At 41.9% G+C, this 13,820-nt stretch overlaps 1 protein-coding gene across 2 annotated transcripts in view; it reads right to left on the reverse strand.

Annotated features, from left to right (window-relative positions):
• The window catches only part of FAM13A (family with sequence similarity 13 member A), a gene marked incomplete at its 5' end in the record, with an annotated part of 152,956 nt that overhangs the window by 105,740 nt on the left and 33,396 nt on the right, over positions 1–13,820 (reverse strand). The gene's annotated exons all lie outside the window — the stretch shown is intronic.

The raw sequence follows: 13,820 nt of genomic DNA on the forward strand, positions 1-13,820 counted from the left end.
TTGAATGGTTTTAGGGACGTGGTGGCTCAGTGGGTTAAGACGCTGAGCTTGTCGATCAGAAGGTTGGCAGTTTGGCGGGTCGAATCCCGAGTGCCGCGTAACAGAGTGAGCGCCTGTTACTTGTCCCAGCTTCTGCCAACCTAGCAGTTCGAAAGCACGTAAAAAATGCAAGTAGAAAAATAGGGACCACTACGGTGGGAAAGTAACAGCGTTCCGTGCACCTTTGGTGTCTAGTCATGCCGGCCACATGACCACGGAGACATCCTCGGACAAGCGCTGGCTCTTCGGCTTTGAAACAGAGATGAGCACCGGCCCCTAGAGTCGGAAACGACTAGCACGCATGTGCGGGGGAACCTTTACCTTTGAATGGTTTTACAGTAGCAAAGGAGCTGGGACAAAGAATGTATGTCAGAAGAGACACATTTAGGAAGCCCACTGATGAGAACAGGGAAAGCCAATGATCAGCAGAGCAGAGGCCCAATAAGCCAACATCTGACCTGATAGGAAATGATTTCCCAGGTCTGGAGCTTCAGATGAAGCCTTCAATTCTTGCAGTACTTTGGAAATAGGAATTAAAGACTTTACACAAGCAAAAGAGGCGATGCTCACCCATCCGGCTGTTTTCTGCCCCCCCCTCCCCCTGTTTAATGAGCAATCTCACAAAAATGAATAAAAATGGGATTTACACAAAGCGCCACCAGAACTGTTGCAAAAAAAAAAAAAAAAGACAAGGAAGCCTGTAAAATCTGCAGTTCAAAAACAGATCAATAATTCTTTTTCCCTTTGGAGAGCCAAGATAAAATGTTTTGACAGTAAACTACTAAATTATTTGAACACCAGTTGTGATGTAACTGTATCCAGCAGATTGAACATCTCGGTTGTATATATATATTGTAATAATGTTTGCAAGCATTCAGGATTCATCTAAAAGCATAGCATTACCCAGATACTTTTCAAAAGTAATTTTTATGTATTTGGCTGCAATAGTTGGCCAGTAAACACGCAGCTCCATCTAGCTGTCCTGACTGTACCACAAATTAAGGGATTACAGGGTCATATAAAGGCAGTATTGACAATAGTTGATTCATGATTGCACAGATTTTTAGCAACAGGGTCTTGGGCAGTCATAGCCTGTTCTACTTCCAAAATCCATTGCTCTCACCCCATCTCTCCTTACTTCCTGCCACTTTTCAGAAAGACACAATTAGTCAGGTTTTTGTTACTGGCAAAAAGCCATCTCGCTTCTAAGTAAGTTTTTCCTTTCACAGTATACAGTTTGTCAAAACCGTCCTGGGAAAGCAAAAGAGACTTCATGCTGCTAAAATGCCAGTTTTTATAATGGGAAAATAAGAAAGTACAAAGTAACTCTTAGGGCATTTAAGAAGCTTGGAGCACTGTGATTTTCAAAATGCGTTGTGTGCATTCACTGGGGCTCTACCAGGACTTTGATTTGATGTGCCACAAAGCTTTACCCCTGATGAACCTCAGCAAGTCAAGGTTTGGTGAGCAGACCTCTAGAACAGCCACGTACAGTGTGAGACCCCAATCACATATTGTTATTCGGAGCCTTCAATGTAGCTTGAGTGCTCCACAAAAGGCTGTCTTGATATTTTAGCCAGACAAATGGGGAAAATTATTGTACAGTGGGATGCAGTAGTTCAATTAATTTTATTTCGTTGGCCTCATGAAGTGTAATTTTAGGTTAAATTAAAAGAATTTATGGATTTGTTTGGGCTATTTTCACTTCTTTCACCAGGTTCTTCTTACTTAGGAGAGAGGTTCTCAAGAGGGTCTAAGACAACTTGGCATGGCCAACTTGGCATGGCCAACTCACCACGGCCAACTCACTGTGGAACAAGAGTTACACTAATATCAAAGAAATGGTGGAATAAAATTATTAAAAAAATGTGCAAAAGAAGGGACAAAATGAAATGTGAATGACAAAAACTAAAAATATTATTTTAATTATTTAAATTGAATTGTTGAATTCAATTCAACAGCGAGTTGTCCCAGGACGAGTTGGCTGTGCTGAGTTGGCCATGGTAAGTTGGCCACACCCAGATGTCCCTTTCCATTTTCAAGATGCCAAACAAGAGGAAAGTGCAGTCTTAAATTTGGAAGAAGAATATATACCAAAATTTTAAAGAAACTTATGAAACTCTTTTGAATTTCCATCAAAGTCATAAAGTTATAAAGATCACAAGTTCCCTATTGTGTATCAAAAGATTTGGTAGAGGACCATGCCATAGATGTGCTAAATTACCACATTTGATGTATCTAAATCTCATCAGCTGCCATAGGTTGGTTGTATCATTGTTCTTTTTAATTGCTTCATACTATATTTGCAACTGGTTGCAATCTCTCATATTTGTCACAGGTAGCATATTTGGAAAACTCTGAACTTTTAAAAATCATTTTGAAGCAAGGTCCAAGCTTTGACCCCCATAGTGCAGCATCGTTAGTGTTAACGATCGATAGATGCATACTTTGGTACCAATGTTTTTGTTGCTTTTTTTGCCAGAAGCACATCAGTGCTTCAGAGATAGAGCAGCCTGGTTAAGTCAACTATTGTTATTGGCAGTTGCACCCATTTTTTATTCCTGGATAATTGAGCCAAGATTTTTAAATTGATTAACCTGCTCATTGTGAGCTCCATCAAAGTAGATGGTAGCACTTATCAACTTCCTTGTTGACTAATATGAAAAATCACACTCTGCGGGTTGGAAAGCACAGAGATCAGTTCCAAAGAAAACTTGGCTGAAGCATGGGTAGGGAGGTCTAGCAAAATGTAGGCTCAATCTGATGGAAGCAAACAACTGGTCCATAATAAATAAAAATGGAGAAATACTCAGTGAGACATCAGCTGACTCATAGCACCTACAGCCACGTACTTGTTACTCTATGGCAGGGTGTCAAACTCGCAACATCATGTGACGTGTTGTGACGTATCACCACTTTTTTTCCGATTGCCGGCAATGGGGTGGGTGTGGTTTCGCCATGATGCATCCAGCCTGCGGGCTGGCAGTTTCACACCCCTGCTCTATGGATTATTACCAGATATAAGAGCTTCAGGTTCAAGTATCAATAGAAGTTTTGATCTGTTTCTCCCACTGGTTGGAATGAAGTCTTAAATCGAAACTGTGCATCTCTTCAGCCAAGTTCCCTTATTTTATTTTATTTTTTGTTCTGAGCTCACACTCCAATTCAATAAAAGGTGAGAACTAAAGCAAGCATTTTATCCAAATTTATGTTTACTATGAACAGGATAGATGTAGGTTTATGATATTCTTGTGATAGACTGATGCTAGCAAATGTCCTATGCCAGTGGTGGCGAAGCTTTTAGAGACCGAGTGCCCAAACTGCAACCCCAAACCCACTTATTTATCGCTGGGTGCCAGGTGGGCGTGGCCCACTGGGTGGGTGTGGCTGTGGTGGTCATGGAAGATTGGGTGGGTGTGGCCAAGGTGAGTGTGGTCACCTCGATGTTGCTCGTGGGGAGGGAGACCTGTGGGGCGTGGGCAGGGTTGGGGGAGCTCCAGGAGGTGTCTGGCAGGTGGGGCAGTAGGCAGGAGACTCATCCTGTGGGGTGAGGCGAGGCAGGCTGGGGGTGCCATTGCCATGGGGCAAGGCAGGGGCCAGGGCGGCTGCTGCCTGACACCATCGGCCCTCGCACAGAGAGGCCAGCGAGCGCATGGGGGCCAACGGTGTCCGTCAGTAGTCACAGCCTGCCGGCCCCTCAACAGGCGCACTCTGGGGCCCCGCAGCCCGTCGCCAGCAGTTCAGAGAAGCCGCCTCCGAGATGGATGGTCGGCCAACAGCTGAGGAGGTGATGCTGTGGGTCCTGCCTGGGAAAAGGAGAGCATGCGAGGCCAGGAGGGACGGGATGGCGGGGAGGGAAACCAGCCGTGCCGGGATACATTCAGCCACGTGGGACCTCGGCAAATTAGCAGGCAGCTGGTTGAAGAGGGACAGTTGCCACCTCCGGGGCATGGCATGGGTGCCCAAAGAGAGAGCTCTGAGTGCCGCCTCTGGCACCCGTGCCATAGGTTCGCCACTATCCTATGCCCTGCCAGATTTAGGCTGAGAAATGACTAAACCCTAACCCCAAACATTTTACCTTCTATAGTTTATAATTTTATCACTTTTTTTAAAAAAAAAACCCAGCAGATCCTTAATGCAAGCTACTTCCTTTGCTCACACAAAAGAGCACGTTCTTCAGAGATAGGCATGTGAACATGATTCCAGAAAAGTGCTCTTCTTTCAGAATAATTTAGCTAGAATCACCATAGATGACAGGAGTTGTGATCCTACGCAACCAGAAGGAAAGGAGAAATAAATCAACTTAAGGAATGATCTCTAATCACTTTGACAGCACAGTCAAAATTATCCAGCACGGGTCCCCCTTGTCCAAACCAAGCCTTACTTACAAAAAGCACATGGCTACATAGGGTCCATTCGAGGATACCTAGACAATATTCCAAAACTTACAGTATTTTGCTATTTGGCTAAACTACGGTGATTTAAAGGTTTCTGAGGAATGCTAGCTGGCACTAATATTCTCTGTTGCTCTGTTAACTATCACTGAAATTCACTTAGTTTTAAACATTGCTGTTTCTCAACTTTTCAAAACGGTAGGTCATTTTTAATTTCTTGAACAAAAGCAAGGTAATTAAAGTAAACACACACACACCCACACCCACCCACCCACCCACACACACACACACACAATCACTGAAGGTCAATAATAGAAAATGCAGAATAAAATCCAAGCCTATGCAAATTCTCAATTCTCCCTTAACTTCCATTTAGTTGAAAGCAGCACAACCATGTTAAGTGATGGTTAGGTAGAACAAGACTTTCTATATGTAGTTCTCCTGTCCTGATCAATCATTCCTTTCCATTTCAAGTTCCCCTTTACAGGAATATTTATTTTTATTATTAGATTTATATACCGCCCTTTCCCGAAGGACTCAGGGCGGTTTACAGGGTATTTAAAACCAAACCAATACAAAAGTTAAAAACAATTAAAAAAGATTAAATTATCCCTAAAAAATAAAAACCCCAGTTAAAAATTCTCAGCCTGGGCCGGAGAGCTCAAAGAGCCAGGTCTTCAGGTCCCGGGGGAATGAACGAAGGTCGGGGACGGTCCTAAGCTCCACGGGCAGCTGGTTCCAGAGGGCAGGCGCACCCACAGAGAAGGCCCTCCCCCTGGGTATTGTCCGCCGGCAATCTTTTACCGGCGGCACCCTGAGCAGGAATATACACTTTAGAGTTGTGCAGTACTTCAGATTTGAAGTAAAATATGCTTTGAACAGCAGGGGATGTCCCAAACAGCACCCATCTACAACTCACTAAAATAGCTGCATCTTTTCCAGAGATCATACAACTGCACTAGGCATCTTGATGTTAAATAAAAGTTTTCATGGCATGCAGACAAAACAGGTAGCAATAATTAGGAATAGTGGTTCTTTAGCTAAGCTACTTATAAAAGAGGAGCATGCATATGGCTGGAAACAAAAATACAAACAAAACACCTAACCTGGATTTGTTTAATTCAGAGAAGAGAAGATTAAAGACAGGGATGATATTGCTCATGAAATAACTATGGGGACTATGGGGTTGCAATGCAGGAGAGGGAGAAGATTTGTTCTCTATTGCTCCAAAAGGCAGCAGCAATAGAGGGGGTTTTCCCCCTAAAATTGAGAGTCTTGATGGTGTCCATTAATTTAATACTGTAAATTTCCATTTCAGATTTTACTTGATATCCACCACATTCTCAATTTTTCTACCACATTCTCTCTCTCTCTCTCCCTCCCTATCCCTATCCCTCCTTAGAATTAAACAAGGGAAACTAAAGCATTTCAAAGCAGAGTGAACTCTGGCATCATTTTCATTTCCAAGAATATCTCTGAGTGCCTACTATGTTCTCAGAAAACAAAAATGGCTGCTCATTTCTTTTTTTCAATGTGCCAATCACTTTGAGCAAAAGGCAATAATAAGTAGAGATAGGACAGGCTCTCCTGCAAAAGCATGGTGAGAAGAGTAGACGGTGGGTAGCATTTTGATCAATTAGTGCTTTGTAGCCAGCATACCTGTGATGAGTACTCAAACTCCCAGCAGGTATTTTACCACAGAATCCAGATGTTCTCAATATTCCAAAAATGTCCACCAGGCCCAAAAGTTGTGGGAACTTTTTCCCCCCCAAGAGTTGTTTGACAATGGTGGTAAGTTATCAAATCTATAAAATTGGTCATGAGACTTAATAATGCTAAACTGGTAAAATTTGCTTGGTTTTCTAAAACAAATTGCTGTCTTCAGAAACACAGCAACCCGATCTTAAAACTGCTAATCGGTGAAGATTTAACTATCAGATAAGATTAGGAAGGAGTTGTACGTGTTCTTTTATAAGCCTTGCTACCTGAACTAAAGACCTCATGATTGTGAACTTCCACAATATAGTTTAATATCTAACTTCATTTTGTTTAATCTCACAACAAAGATTGATTGAGGAAACAAACACATCATTTTCTGTATTCATGTTCTTTCCCAGGAAAGAGAACACATAAAAATCCAGAGCTACTGTCAATATTATGCTACTGTGTGAGAAGCTGAAGAGTTTAATAAGGAGAAATTCTGCTCCAAGTACAGAATTTTTTATACTGGTATACCGTACATTACATCATTGCACTTGGTTGATTCTGAAAAAGCTAAGTAGGGTCACCTCCAGCTAGTTTTTGGATGGGAACATCTAGGAAAACCAGGGCTTATTTATTTATTTAATTAAATTTCTATACCGCCCTATTCCCGAAGGACTCAGGGCGGTTTACAGGGCTAGTCTGGGATCTTGAAAAATATCCCAGAAGATTTTAGTTACTAAATAAACACTTAGGAGTCAAAACTCATCCTTTATTCTTTATAAATTATGAAATGGCTTTATTTGCTACATGTATTTCCTGTATTTCTATACCACTTGGATCTTTCCCAAGTATTCATAGCCATTTACAATTTTCACTACTTGTAAATTGTATATTATATCTGCTATTCATAGGGACAAAACATGTGCTTTTCAGTGATTATTGGAAAGGTTGATATTGTTCTGTATATAGAAAACAAAGATCTCATTAACCTCAAAAGAAATCAAGGTTTTTGGCGTATCCTAAACACCAAAAAGATCCATTTCCCTATCAGACTTAATGCCTAATATCTGTGGCTGCCTCTTCCTTATCCTTTCCTCAAAGATGCCCTGGGCAAAGTCCTGGTTGATCTCGGTGTCTTTTGCCACCGAGAACAGGAACAAGGGCTTCAAGTGTTAGGCCTCTCAACAGGAATTGAATACGCCAGGTTATGCTTTCATGAGGTACAAAAGAGTGCCATTTCTTAAAAACCGGGATCCTTTTTAATGTTATGCTCTCAGTTAATACTGTCCATGGGGTTTTCATGGCAAAGATACTGGAGTGGGTTGCCATTTCCTTCTCCAGTGGATCACGTTTTGTCAGAACTCTCTGCTATGACCTGTCTGTCTTGGGTGGCCCTGCACGGCATAGCTCATAGCTTCATTGAATTACGCAAGCCCCTTCGCCACGACAAGGCAGTAATCCATGAAGGGATTTCCTCCTGGGGTGAAAAGCCATGGCAAATCTAGACAGCACACTAAAAAGCAGAGACATCACCCTGCCAACAAAAGTGCGTATAGTCAAGGCTATGGTCTTCCCAGTTGCAATGTATGGCTGTTAAAGTTGGACCATAAAAAAGGCTGCGAGCCAAAGAATTTGAACTATGGTGCTGGAGAAGACTCCTGCAAGTCCCTTGGACTGCAAGGCGATCAAACCGGTCAGTCCTAGAGGAGATCAACCCTGACTGCTCTTTAGAAGGCCAGATCCTGAAGTTGAAACTCAAATACTTTGGCCACCTAATGAGAAGGAAGGACTCACTGGAGAAGAGCCTAATGCTGGGAAAGGTTGAGGGCAAGAGAAGAAGGGGACGACAGAGAATGAGGTGGCTGGATGGAGTCACTGAAGCAGTAGGCGTGAGCCTAAATGGACTCCAGAAATGGTAGAGGACAGGAAGGCCTGGAGGAACGTTGTCCATGGGGTCGCGATGGGTTGGACATGACTTCGCAACTAACAACAACAACTCAGTTAATAAGTTCAGAAGGAAGAAATACCTGATGAAAAGTTAATTATATACACTTGGTATTTCATGAGTTATCAGGGGTAGGCAACCTTGGCTCTTTTATGACTCGCGGACTTCAACTCCCAAAATTCCTGAGCCAAAATTCCTGTTGCCTACCCCTGAGTTAGCTAATGAAAATATTCCAAATCGATGGCTCTACTTTGGCAGTTTGTGACACAGAGAGGTCACTATAAGCCTCTGGGTTTTCCATCTGTGGCCATTCCAATGGATTGGAAGGAGTTTTTTTTTCCCTGGAGCACATAGGGGTGGTTGGCTAAATTAACTGCTTCTGATGCCTGGAAACATTGGCTGTCCAAGTGCTGAGGTGGCTGACTTATGCTACGATATTAACCCCTTGATTACCATGGGGGATTGAAGATTCAGGGATGGTTGGAGGTTGTTCAGCTTGGCTGCAATTTCATTTAATCATTGCAATATAAAAATCAACATTTTTGCAGTCAGAAAGCAAGCCTCCTGGAAAGGTTTAGTGCTGTTGTGTGTGTGTGTGTGTGTGGGAAAGCTTGCTCCAGGGCGTTATCTCCTTGCACTGGGGAATGATTTGGGCTGTCTTTGAAGAGTTGAGAAGATAGCTTGTGTTCTGGCTGGATCCTGCATTATTTTAGTCTTTGGAAGCGAAATGGGTCCTGATGCAGCTCTGAGTTATTTTCACCTTGATCTATCTGTACTTGTGTATCTGGAAGTGTGTTTCTGCCTAAAAGATCACCTCTGAGTTAATGACTGAAGGATTCATGCCATTTTTCTATTCCCTTTCTCCCACTGACCTCAGTTCTACATCAGGCCCTTAATCTTAATGGCGCATGGCCTCCTACATTCATTCCCAAGGCCTTTTTCCTAATTAGCAACAAAACCCCACATTGCTACAAACTTTCTTCTGCCTCATCTTGCCATCTCCTCTGCACAAATGTTTGTGTACACACACATGGTTGTGTGGAGACAGGGAGTATACTCAAGACACAATCGCTGGGGAGAATCATGTTATAAGGCCGAGAATCAGCTGATCTATCAGAGAATGGTGATCACTATATGTGTATGTAGGGACGCGGTGGCTCAGTGGGTTAAGACGCTGAGCTTGTCGATCAGAAGGTCGGCAGTTTGGCGGGTCGAATCCCAAGTGCTGCGTAACAGAGTGAGTGCCTGTTACTCGTCCCAGCTAGCAGTTCGAAAGCACGTAAAAATGCAAGTCGAAAAATAGGGACCACTACGGTGGGAAGGTAACAGCGCTCCGTGCGCCTTTGGCATCTAGTCATGCCGGCCATATGACCACGGAGACATCCTCGGACAAGCGCTGGCTCTTCGGCTTTGAAACGGAGATGAGCACCGGCCCTTAGAGTCAGAAACGACTAGCACGCATGTGCGCAGGAATCTTTACCTCTACATGTGTATGTACACGTGTACATCCGTACAAATGTATGTCAGCATGCATATTTAAAGATAACTGTTATGCAGTTTATAACTGTACTTGAGGGACTGTCTCATTCTACAGGGATCTGCCCATGCCAGCAAGGGAGGCATCTGCAGGCCCCATTGACCTGATTATTCCGGCTGGCGGGGTCCAGGAAAAGGCCTTCTCTGCCATTGTACCTGCCCTCTGGAATGTCTTGCACCCCACTGTGAGGTCAGCCCCAACCCTCCTGATCTTCTGTCAGGGCCTAAAGCCCTGGCTCTCTCAGTTAGCTTGGGGCTCCAATGGGGAGCATCATAGTGGAGGTGGTTGAACAATTAACAACAGATCGTACCTCCCCTACCCATCCTGCCCCCGCCTTCTCCATCTTTAATTGGATCATAGCGTCTGGCTTATAATAACCTAGTTATGTTTTTCAGTGGGTGGGTGTTTGTGTTTGTGTGTGTATGTGTATGTGTACTTACAGTCTTCTGTGACTGTAAGCCGCCCAGTGTTACCTTGTGGTAAGATGGGCGGCTAATAAATTTTATAAACAAACAGTGTAAAATAATACCAACGTTCATAAATTGTTCATTGTTTTAATTTTCCTCCATTTTTAAAATTTTTCCAACACAGTTTCATTCCTCCATTTGCTATGAAATGCCCAACTCAAAGTCAAAGTCCTTGGACCAAAAAAATAAATAAATGTTGTGTCTCCGACCTAAAACAAAGCAGGAGAACTGGAACAGATCAAGGGACAGAACAATGCTGGCCAATTCCAACATCTGGAGAAAAGATTAACTTGCATCAGATTTGAGATATATACAGTTGGTGGTTCTGCCCTCACTATGAGAACAGAACTTGGGGGCTAAATAGGCAACTTTTCCTGCTGTTCCTGAAAAGATGTTGTTTTCTTCCTCTAGCACACCAATCAAAAGAACAACTGTCTTCCGTCAAGTACTCAGAAGAAGGGAGAGACACCCTTGCTAACTGAGGAAATGAACTTTTGCTTTAATAAACAAAAGAAAGGTTAATAATGAAAGTTGTTGGAGAAAAGCTGCTTTTCTTCTAGCTGGCAAAGAACTGAAAGAAAGATCAATTCACACAACGTACAACAGGCCACAAAACAGGTGAAGGACTTACTCCTCTCTCCCTGCAGTACAAATTCAATTTCATCTTTCCAAACAAAACAATAACAAAACAAGACCAGCAAACCAATTTCAACCCTTCTACGTCTGACCGAACTATCTCTTTCTCTAAGTCATAAAGCACGTGTGAAAAAAAACGGATGTGGCTGAAGAAACAACTCTTATTTTCTGCCCCAAACAAACCTTTTGCATTATATTATGTATCCAAAGCCAAAGAAAACATTTTTAAAGATTGGGCAGAAAATAGTTCTACTCCTAGTTAACATTACTTTCAGCTTTTACTCCATATGTATCTGTTTTGCCAACGATCATCTCTGTTAGATAAAGACAAGTGGAACAAACTTACAATTTTAAACTTCAAAAAAAGCTGTAGGCTGATAAAACATGAAAAAGTCCACTTCCTTTCTCACTATAATTTTATTTCTGTGTTCCAAGAAAGGCTGGTGGGAGGAGGGGAGGGGGAAAGAAAGGGGGAGGGTTAGGCTGGGAAATTATCCAAAATTTGGCTTTTGAGCATGCATGCTAAAAGATGTAGCAATAAAGCTCTGATTTATGAGCATGTTTCCATGTAAAACAATAACCACAAATTTGCACAAGTTCAAATTGCCTCAGACCACAAGAAAGTGCAAACTTCTGGCTATATGTATTAGACTCCAATGGCTATTTTCCCTTGCAATGTATCTAAAGGTTGGAAGGTCCTGAGAGAGGTAATCTGAAGAGTGTTGGCTGCTTTTACAATATATGATGGTAAGCCAGCTCGCTTAAACTGATAGAAAAAGTAAAGAAGGTCACTGGATTCATACTGCATTATAATCTCTGAACTATACCGTTGGAGAGAAAATATTTATGTTATTGCTTTCTCCCCAAAGCATCCAAAACAGCTCATGAAATGTAAGAAAATTAAACTGGATTCACAAATTGCACTTTGATGATTTGTTAATCTGGTGTTTACTAATTAAGCCACAGTTGATTGGATTCACATTAGTAATAATAAATAAATAAATAAATAAATAAATAAATAAATAAATAAATATTGATGTAAAAGATCGCTTGGAAGTGGGAGATGCTTCCAATGTAATCTACCAGATCCCCTGCATGGATTGCCCCTGTCATTATGTAGCACAGAGGGGAGCAAGCTAACCACCAGATTGTAAGAACATAAGCCAGCGGTCAGACAAGGAAACCCAAACTCATTGGTAGCCTCACACTGCAAGGAACAAAGACATACATTCAATTTTGCAGCTATTAAGATTGTTGGACGAGCAGGCACAAAAACAGCCAGGGAAGTGATTGAAGTCTGGGAAACAGGCCCCTCGTCAGTCAATAGAAGTGCTGATTTACCACCAGCCTATCAAGTACTTAGAATGCAAGGGCTGGCCAGCACAAGCAAAGGACAGCTAACGACTTAAAAAACAGCCACCGACACACCCCAATCAACATATAAAAGCCACTTACAACAGGCACCATAAATACCACACACTGAATACCACACACTCTGCTGGAGAGAAATTCCCTGAAGATGGGTTACAGCACGAGCCCCAAAGCTCAGAAGACTAAATCTCTGGTCCTGGTGACCAACCCAGATTGGATCCTGCAACATTATCCTGGGACACGTATATTCACCTTCATTCATGAAATAAATAAATAAACAAATAAATAACTCTGAATTATGGCTACTTTAGACTAACAAGGCTTTCTTTCTACAACATCCCCAATGAGAAGCACCAAGTTTTTATACATTGCCTTTTACTCCAACTCACCATGATAAAACAAATGAAGATCCTTTGGAGAGCTGCCTTAAGTTTCTGGAAGAAAAGCCAGGTTATACACCTAACAAATCCAACTCAAATCCAAATGTTCCTAAAAAGTAGATAATTGAATCATTTGTCCCTGATGCTATGTAAAATCATACTTAATGGTAGCATTTAAGACCAATGTGGAAAAAAGTCAACAAGTCTGTTCAAGTTTAGATACAACAAATCCTGCAACCGAAATGAGAGCAAATCAGATTTCTGACAAATTAGATGTATGAACGAAGTGCCACCGAGGATTTAAACCATCTGCTCCACCCAAAAGCTGAACTTTCCCATTCTCAGTTTGAAAAGAAGACATTGCTAAAATTTCAAGGCAAGTTTATTAATGTCCTTCATTCCTGAGCTGAAAGGACAAATATTATAGGGCATTCCTTCTCTCTTGTAAGGCAAATATTTAATCTGTAGTAATTCTAAATTCACTGGGATTCCAGAAGAGGACATCTGTATCTAAGCAAATCTACCTCTACCTTTTTATCATGCCTGTTCTTATACCTTCAAAAGCTATCAATTCAAGTGGTCTTAGCAACAGACATTGAGTGCAGCATAACTGTAAAGTGCAGAATGTTGAGTTATATATTTTTGATAGGTGGGTCAATAAAGCATGGATGCCAAAATTAAATTCAGTTCCCAAACACTGATGCAAGTGTGGCATGGCTAAAATTCCTTGGCGTTTTGTCAAAGTATTGTGTATATGCACACACACTTGGCAAGTAGGTGTTTACAGAACAAAACCTACTGTAGATGGGATCATTTCTAAGAAATCTTCATTTTTTTATCTGGTGATTTAAGAAACAAGTGTCCAAGAATGTACAGTGTCCAAGAATGTATTTACTCTGAAGCAATCCACAAAGGACAAGTGGGAACTAGTGGAATCACAAAACAGGACATGTGATCCTAGAGTTGGAAGAAGGCAGTTAGACCATTTAATCCAAATTACTACTCAGTGCAGGAAGCCAAATTAAAGCGTCCATGACAGGTGGCTGTTTGGCTTCCCCCTGAGGACAAACAATGAAGGGAAGAGCATAATTTCCTCCAAATGTTTGTTTCTACTGTTGAACTGCTCTGACCTTTAGGGTTGTTTTTTTTGTCTAAACATGCAACTGATATCTGCTTTTAAGCAAATTCAATGATTCTGTGTCCTGCATCTGGGAACGATGGAGTACATGTCTTGACTTTTAAGTCATATTCTGTCAGCCTTGTCAGTCCAGACAGGAATGACCTTGGGCACCAAGAAGCACTAGCTCTATCTTTATTGTAAATTCATATTAACAAAATCCTCCAAGA

This window comes from Vipera berus (genome assembly GCF_964194415.1).
Source record: "Vipera berus genome assembly, chromosome: 7".
NCBI classification, from domain to species: Eukaryota; Metazoa; Chordata; class Lepidosauria; order Squamata; family Viperidae; genus Vipera; species Vipera berus.